Raw genomic sequence first — 7,996 nt, 5'->3', positions numbered from 1 at the left:
AGTGGTTACCATTAAGTTTATGTAAAAGAAAGTTTCATATTTACAGTAGTCCATTTTCTTCAGCATGCTTCTTATCACCATTCCCCTTTTCAGGTTCAGACCTTTACTCTCTCCCCTTTTATGTTTTTGTTGACATAAATTATCCTTATTTATGCTGTGAGATTATTTCTGTGTTGCAGTAGCAGGTTGTCTTTTTCTTCCTTTTCATTTCTTTAATGTTTTTTTCTTCTTTTCCCTTTATGTTATGCTTAAGTGTCCTATTTTGTATAAGAGATGCCATTTTCTGCTTCTGTCTGTCTTTTCATAATGCTGCTCATGGTTTAGTACTCTTGAGTTTTTGTTTACAGAGCCCTCCATCCTAGAACATCGGACTATATACATTATTTTCTAGTGTACAGGGAACATTCTCAAGGATAGAAAATATGTTGGGACACAAAACTAGCATCAGCAAATGTAAAAAGATTGAAATCATACCAAGCATATTCTCTGAACACAAAGCTTTGAAATTGGATATCGACTGCAAAAAGAAATTATGAAAAATGACAAATACGTGGAGATTAAACAATATGCTTTTAAAGAACGACTGGGTCAAAGAAGAAATAAAAGGAGCGCTCAAAAGATACATAGATACAAATGAGAATGAAAATACATTCTATGAAAATTATTGAGCTGTAGCAAAAGCAGTAAGTGATAAGAGGAAAATTTATATCATTATAGGTCTATCTCAAGTAACAAGAAAAATCCAAGATAAAAATCTAACATTACACCTTAAAGAACTAGAAAAAGAAGAACAAATGAAACCCAAAGTCAGCAGGAGGAAGAAAATAATAAAAATCTGAGCAGAATTAAATGATATAGAAAACAAAAATACAACAGACAAAACTAATGCAACAAAGAGCTGGTTCTTTGAAAAGATAAAAAAAATCGACAAACCCTTGGCTAGACTAAGATAAAAAGAGTAGACATAAATAAACAAAATCAGAAATGAAAGAGAAGTTATCATGGATACCACAGAAATCCAAAGGATCATACAAGAACACTCTGAAGGATTATATGACCAAATTCAATAACCTAGAAAAAATGGACAAGTTCTTATTAATCAGCTAGATGATCAAGGTCAATATCAATATTTATAAATTATAAATATTGTACTCTTATAAATATTGTTTATCATATGTACTCTTGATATGATGTGATGTAAATAGTTCTTTGCCTCTGTGTTCTTTCTTCTAAAAGCTATAACCTTAATCATAAGGAAAACATCAGACAAAGTCTAATAGAGGGACATCTTACAATATACCTGACCAGTATCCTGTACTATTCAAAACTGTCGAGGCCATCAAAAACAAAGAAAGTCTTAGAAACTGTCACAACCCAGAGGGGCCTAAGGAAAGGTAGTGATTAAATTACTAGACTAGAAAAAACACATTAGGTAAAAACTAAGAAAATCTGAATAAACTATAGGCTTTAATTATAATGTACCAATATTAGTTAATTAATTGTGACATACGTATCATACTATTATATGATGTCAATAATAAGGAGAACTAATATTGGAACTCTTTGCACTATCTACTTAATTTTTCTATGAATCTGAAACTTGAAAAAAATAATCTATCAATAAAACACACAAATTGAGCCATTGTTTTTGGAGTTCAGGGTAAATGAGCAGCTGCTTCAGGGAAAGATGAATTAATCTGACACTGGTAGTGAAAATTTTTCTGTTTTCCTTAGTCATTGGTCATTCTTGGAAATTAAGTCAGCTCTTCCCCCCAAAGAAGAGCTGAAAACACACCCTGAGAGGAGAAATAAAAGGAGCCAAAAGAAGGAGAAAAATTAAAGAGTTAAAGTCTGGCCATTATCTTACTTTTTCACCTTTTCTTCTCTGTCCTCAAACATTACTTTGAAGATGCCATATTCCTTCATCATCCTCAGCTGTGTGTGATATTCCTTCTGTTGATCAGAACATTTCATACTGAGAATATTTGGTCTGGATAGTTGCAAGAGTCCAGTGGCTCAAGAGAATGGTGCAGATAGGAATTTTTGTTGGTCTGTGAACTCAAGTACCTGACTAGAGTGCAAATTTGAATTAGGTCTCCAAATAAGTTCTATGAAACTGTGTGTTCCCTTGTAATTTTCCTGTAATGTGATGATTACTTTCCCACAGACACACAAGGCAATCTGAGCATTATATTAGCCTAAACCACATCCTCCTGGGCTTTGGTGTGTTTAATGTTCCTGAAGATCATCATTATATTTCTCTGGACTTTTGAAAGGTTTAAATTAATGGATGGAAAGCAAAAATAACATTGTGGATCCTGAAATATTTTTATAAACAAAGAAAGTTTTTGTATTTACTTTCTTGCTGATATTGCTGTAGCATAATATTTTGTTTGTAATTTTAGCCTTAAGATTATATTAGATTGAATTCTAAGGTTCCTATCCTTGAATTCAGGTAATTGCTTAGAGCCAAAATAGGATAATATAAGCAGTTTTCATGGCTTCTCATTTGACCTGACTTTGATTTGATCTTTAGCAGTCACTCTTCTTCCCTAAGTAATTCAATTAACTAACATTTATTGAGCAACCCACTCAGCACCAGACAATATCCTATAAAATCCTAGACCAGTAACAAGATTGACAAATTACCTATTTTTAAGGGAGTTTACATTCTAGTGAGATAGCAGACAATAAACAAACACATAAGTAATGTCAGGAAGTGATAAGTATTATTAGGAAGGAAAATACAGTTTTAAAACATAGACTGAGAGCAACAGGTCATGCAGTTTTATATACTGAGGTCTCTAAAGAGACAATTGATCACAGATCTGCATGAGAAGAGTTAATGAGTGACACAAATACTGCAATACATTCCAGGCAGAAAGAAACTCAATTAGACAGACTCTATTTAAGATCTTTGCTGACTTTTTTTTTTTTTTTAAAGTAAAGGTATTTGCAGGCAAATAACATTGGAGAGGAGGTAGCCATTGGTCAGATCACAGGACATGAAACAAGACCGCAATGCTCACGAATGCTTAGATATCTTGTTCAATAATTTTGTGACCTTGGATTCCCTCTTTGAATTTCATGTTTCTTACCTGTGAGATCAACTAAAGTTATGTATTCATTATTAGAAGTCAAGGATGGAAATGTGAAGTGGCATCTGGGATGCTGGTTATATTTTGTGTTTTGATTTAGGTGATAGTTACATGGATATGCTCACTTTGTGTACCCTTATGATTTATGCACTTTACTTCATGGATTTTAAACTTCAATACAAAGTTTAAAGTACATAGCTATTTAGCAACACTCCTGTAAAAAATAAACAAGGTAATATGTACATTTATAGTGTCAAGCAAAGTGTCTGGTACATATCGGTACATGTCTCTTACCCTTTTTTCTTTCCTATCCCAGCAATCCTAGAGATTTCAAAGTCCTTCTAGTTTACCTTAGCTTTGAAATTGAAGATCCTTATGATTTTGATTAAATTTAGTTTAAATCCTAGCTCTAGAAATCATACCCTCTCTCTAGATATACACCAATATATATGAAATATATATATATGTCAGAGACCTAGCCTTTCCCCTGGATAATCAGCAACCCCCAAGGCAGCAGAAGACAGTAGCCGGGGCCTGACTAATGGTCACATGATCTGGACCTCTAGTAAGCTAAAGATAACATCATCACCTAAGTTATATTTCAGCTCCTGAGGCCTAAGTTAGAACAATTCCCTGGCTACTTTCCCATAAGACAGATAGAGGGATGCAGGAAAATACCTTGGAACTGTCCTCAAGACCTAAAGAAATGATTTACTACCCTTACCTCACCTCCAACCAATCACCTCCCAGCACCAACCTGAACCCAGTAACCCACAATGTCTTGTGATTTTGCCTTGTATAATCAGTAGTCTACTCCCCACCAGGGAGTTCAGGCTTTTGAAAATGCTTCCCGTTCTCCTGGATGGCACCATTCATCAATAAAATAGCCAATCTTTCTCCAATGCAATTCTCGGTGTTTAGTGTTTGGTTCTGCTACCGCTGGGTGAACAAACTCTTTCTGTTCTACAGCAGTTTCCAAAAGAGCTGAATATAAAGTAAATAAAACATATTTTTGAAAAAAAAAGTTGATGATATGCTCAATGATAATGAAATGTAACAAACTAAATTGTACCAATAGCCAGCAACCTACCCCCACCCTTACCGAAATATTCCAGTCCTCCTCTTCCTCTCCTCCTAGACATTTCTCCTGTGTATAGTTCCATTTCATTTTTCAGGTACATTTATTTAGTTTTTCCACCTTCCTCCAATTATCTTTCCTATATATTATTAGTCAGTTATTAGAAAGAAAGAAAGAAAGAAAGAAAGAAAGAAAGAAAGGAAGGAAGGAAGGAAGGAAGGAAGGAAGGAAGGAAGGAAGGAAGGAAAGAAAGAAACAAAGAAAGAAACAAAGAAAGAAACAAAGAAAGGAAGAAAGAAAGAAAGAAAAGGGAAAAGAGTTAGAACATACAGTCTTTCAAAACAATGAAAATTGGGGAAAGATCGCGCATATTTAGAAGTTAATAATGTCCCTATTGAATTTTTCTATTGCTTCCTGTATTCAATTCCTCGATATTTCTGAACATCTAATCTAGTTTTTTTCCTAGCTTTTGTAATAATATTCTGTGTTTGTTTATATCTTGATACTTGAACCAGTTCAGTGGAATTTAGAAAGGGAAAAATAAACGTGATTATGTGACACCCCAAAGGGGAAGCACCATTTTTTAAAATATGTATTATAAAGTTTCTATAACAAAAATGTGGGGTTTTTTTGTTGTTTGTTTTGTTTTATTAAATTTATTGGGGTGGCATATGATCCAGGAATCTCTCTGCTGGGTATCTACCCAAAAATCTGAAAATATTTATCCATAAAGATATATGTACACTGATGCTCATTGCAGCATTATTTATGGTGGCTAAGACATGGAAAAAAAAACCAAAGTGTCCTTCAGTAGATGACTGGATAAACTAGGTGTGGTATATATAAGGTCTGAAAATTAAGTTTGCGAACTAGTCCTAGAAAAAGTGCCACATACCTCATTGCTGAGTATCACTATGGTCACCTTTGAAGTACTCCCCTTGGGAAGCTATGCACTGACACCAGCACCTAGTCCACCCTTCAAAGCAATTTTGGAACTCTTTTTCTGGAATGGCCATCAGAGCTGTCGTCGTATTACCCTTGACATCCTGAATGTCATCAAAATGTCTTCCTTTCGATATTTCCTTTATTTTCTGGTAAAGAAAAAAATAACTGGGTGGCAGATCAGGGGAGTAGGGAGGGTGTTCCAATACAGCTATTTGTTTACTGGCTAACAACTTCTTCACAGACAATGCCCTGTGAGCTCGTGCATTGTCGTGATGCAAGAGTCACAAATTGTTGGCAAAAAATTCAGGTCATCTAACTTTTTCATGCAGCCTTTTCAGACTTTGAAATAGTAAATTTAATTAACTGTTTGCCCAGTTGGTACAAATTCATAATGAATAACCCCTCTGATATCAAAAAAGGTTAGCAACATTGTTGAAAACAAGTTCATAAACTTAATTGTCAGACCTCCCATATGCAGTGGAATGGTATATTATGGCAATGGAATACTACTCAGCCATAAGAAAAGAAAACATTTTTTTATATAGCATGTTACAATGCTTTATTTTTCAGCTTTTGAAATCAGAGTTACACTGACCTTTGAAAAATGGAGATTTTTTTTCTTTATCACTTGTAATCATTCATCAACATAAGGATTATTTAGTCTCATAATATGAAAGACTCCTAAAGCAACATCTGGGCTGCCCATTTTATAAATTTCTAACTTCATTTTACAAATATTGTAAATATTTATTTTTCTCACTTACTCCTTTAGAAATAAATATTGGCAATTTTAGTTTTCCTAGAGGTCTTTTAAGACAAATTATTATCTTAAATATTTTTTTTAATCGCTCCATTCTAATTTCTCTTTCTTTCCTTCCTTCCTTCTCTTCTTTTTATTTTTTGTTACTATTTTTAGTTTGGCTGTCTCTTGATATGATTTATTTGGTATGTTCATTTTGAATATCAAAGCAAACAGCCTTATCAGTAGTGCAAGACTGAAGAAGTATGATCATAAATTATGCAATCACAAGTACAGAATACCTTTGGCTTGCCTAAACTTTTGTATCTTAGAACCTCTTCTCACCTACAAATACTCTCACCTTAAGAAATCAACCAATCCCTAAAGATTCTCCATTTATGTTATTTTACTTGAAGAAATTCTGAGTCCACCCCATAAGCAAGAAAAGCTGTACACTCACTTCCCCCTAATATAACACCATTTCAGAATTGTTTATGTATTGTTTTTCACGCTATGGGGAGTCAATTAGTCTCTGTGTTATTATAACATAACAGAAAATTTTACTCGAGAAAGGAGATTTTTACAATTGTGAAGAAGCATTGAAAGTCAGAAATAAATCTTAATGACATGGACTAGGTAAGACCTTTAAAACAGAAAACTTCTAGGAATATCTCCTTAGGTTTTTTCATCTCCTCTGCTTGACAATCCTGACCTAAGCTGCAAGTGAGTCCCAATTACACTAAACTTCTCAAACCATGAGTTTTATTTTGTCCCAGAAAAATTGGAATTCACTTGTCAGAGTACTTGTTATTCGCATCAGAATTGTCTGCCTAACAATTCTTGTTTACATTATGCTCTTCATCTAATCTCATATTTGTTGCATCTTTTTTTTCAAAAATGTTGTTTGCTTAAGAAAGAAAAAAGATTATAGAACAATTGAGAGAGAGAGAGAGAGAGAGAGAGAGAGAGAGAGAGAGAGAGAGAGACTAATAAATCTGTGACTAAAACCATCCCTGAGTACTAACAAGTTCTAGGTTTTGTCAGGCCAGCATCCTTTAGTGTATAAACTGCTCTAGGTCATCATCCAAAAACCTTATGAGTTCTATTGATTTTATCCTGGCACTGTGTTCCTGAGAGTTGAGCTGGGAAACAAAATTTCTCTCCCCAGAAAAACAAAACACAACAAAACAAACTCTCTGTCTTCTGGGGATCATGGATAGTTGGGACTCAGGTCACAGATGGCAAAACCTCTAGATGGGGATAAGACGTAATGAGGAGCACAAGCGACAATTTCAACAGGGTTATAAACTTTCAGGGGCTTTTTTTGGTCTAAGTCTGGTCTCTGCCAGGCTAGACACCTGCTTCATACATATATTCTTAATATAACAGAAATATTTCATACACCTTACACTATGTCATAATTGTATCAAAAATAATTTGGAACTATAGTAGCCACTTTGAAAATTCTCAATATAAGCACAAAGGTTCAGCTTAGAAGTAATTTAGAGAAAACAACCTTCTTCAATGGTATCTGTTAAATGGCATAAGAAGATTCTAAATATAATTCTGACTCCAAAATGACTGTATAAAAACTATTTGGCCATGGCTATTTTAAAAATATGACAATTTAAAGACTATCACACTTATTAATTTGCCAAAGTCTTGTTACTCTTAACCTGTCTTTGTCCCATAATACCACACTACAAATTTTCAATCTTCTTTTTCTCCCAGACTCCCTATTCTAGTACTCACCAATTCTCCTCTGATTATGTCCCCAAAACACAATTTTCTCTAAAATTGGACAGCTTAAAAAAAAAAAAAAGAATACGAGCCCTGGCAGGCAGATTTTAAGACGTGGTCTTGGTCTGTATTACAGGAAATTACCAAGAGTTATCTGAATCCCTTCAAAAAAAGCATACATTTACTGATGGATTTAGACAGTACTGGGATTCTAAAATCCCAATTTATCTGACCACTATCAATTAATACCATGTAAGTAGCCCCTCTGATTCTAAAGACTGGATTAGGAGGGAAATAAAAAAGCAAAACATGAATAAAAGACCTGGAAAATAATGTAGTTCTTCCTGAGATACAATGAACAGAACAGGAGCTAAAGAAAGCACATGATGTGGGGAA

Source organism: Rhinolophus sinicus, linkage group LG01, assembly GCF_036562045.2.
Source record: "Rhinolophus sinicus isolate RSC01 linkage group LG01, ASM3656204v1, whole genome shotgun sequence".
NCBI lineage: Eukaryota > Metazoa > Chordata > Mammalia > Chiroptera > Rhinolophidae > Rhinolophus > Rhinolophus sinicus.
This window is presented reverse-complemented; position numbering follows the sequence as displayed.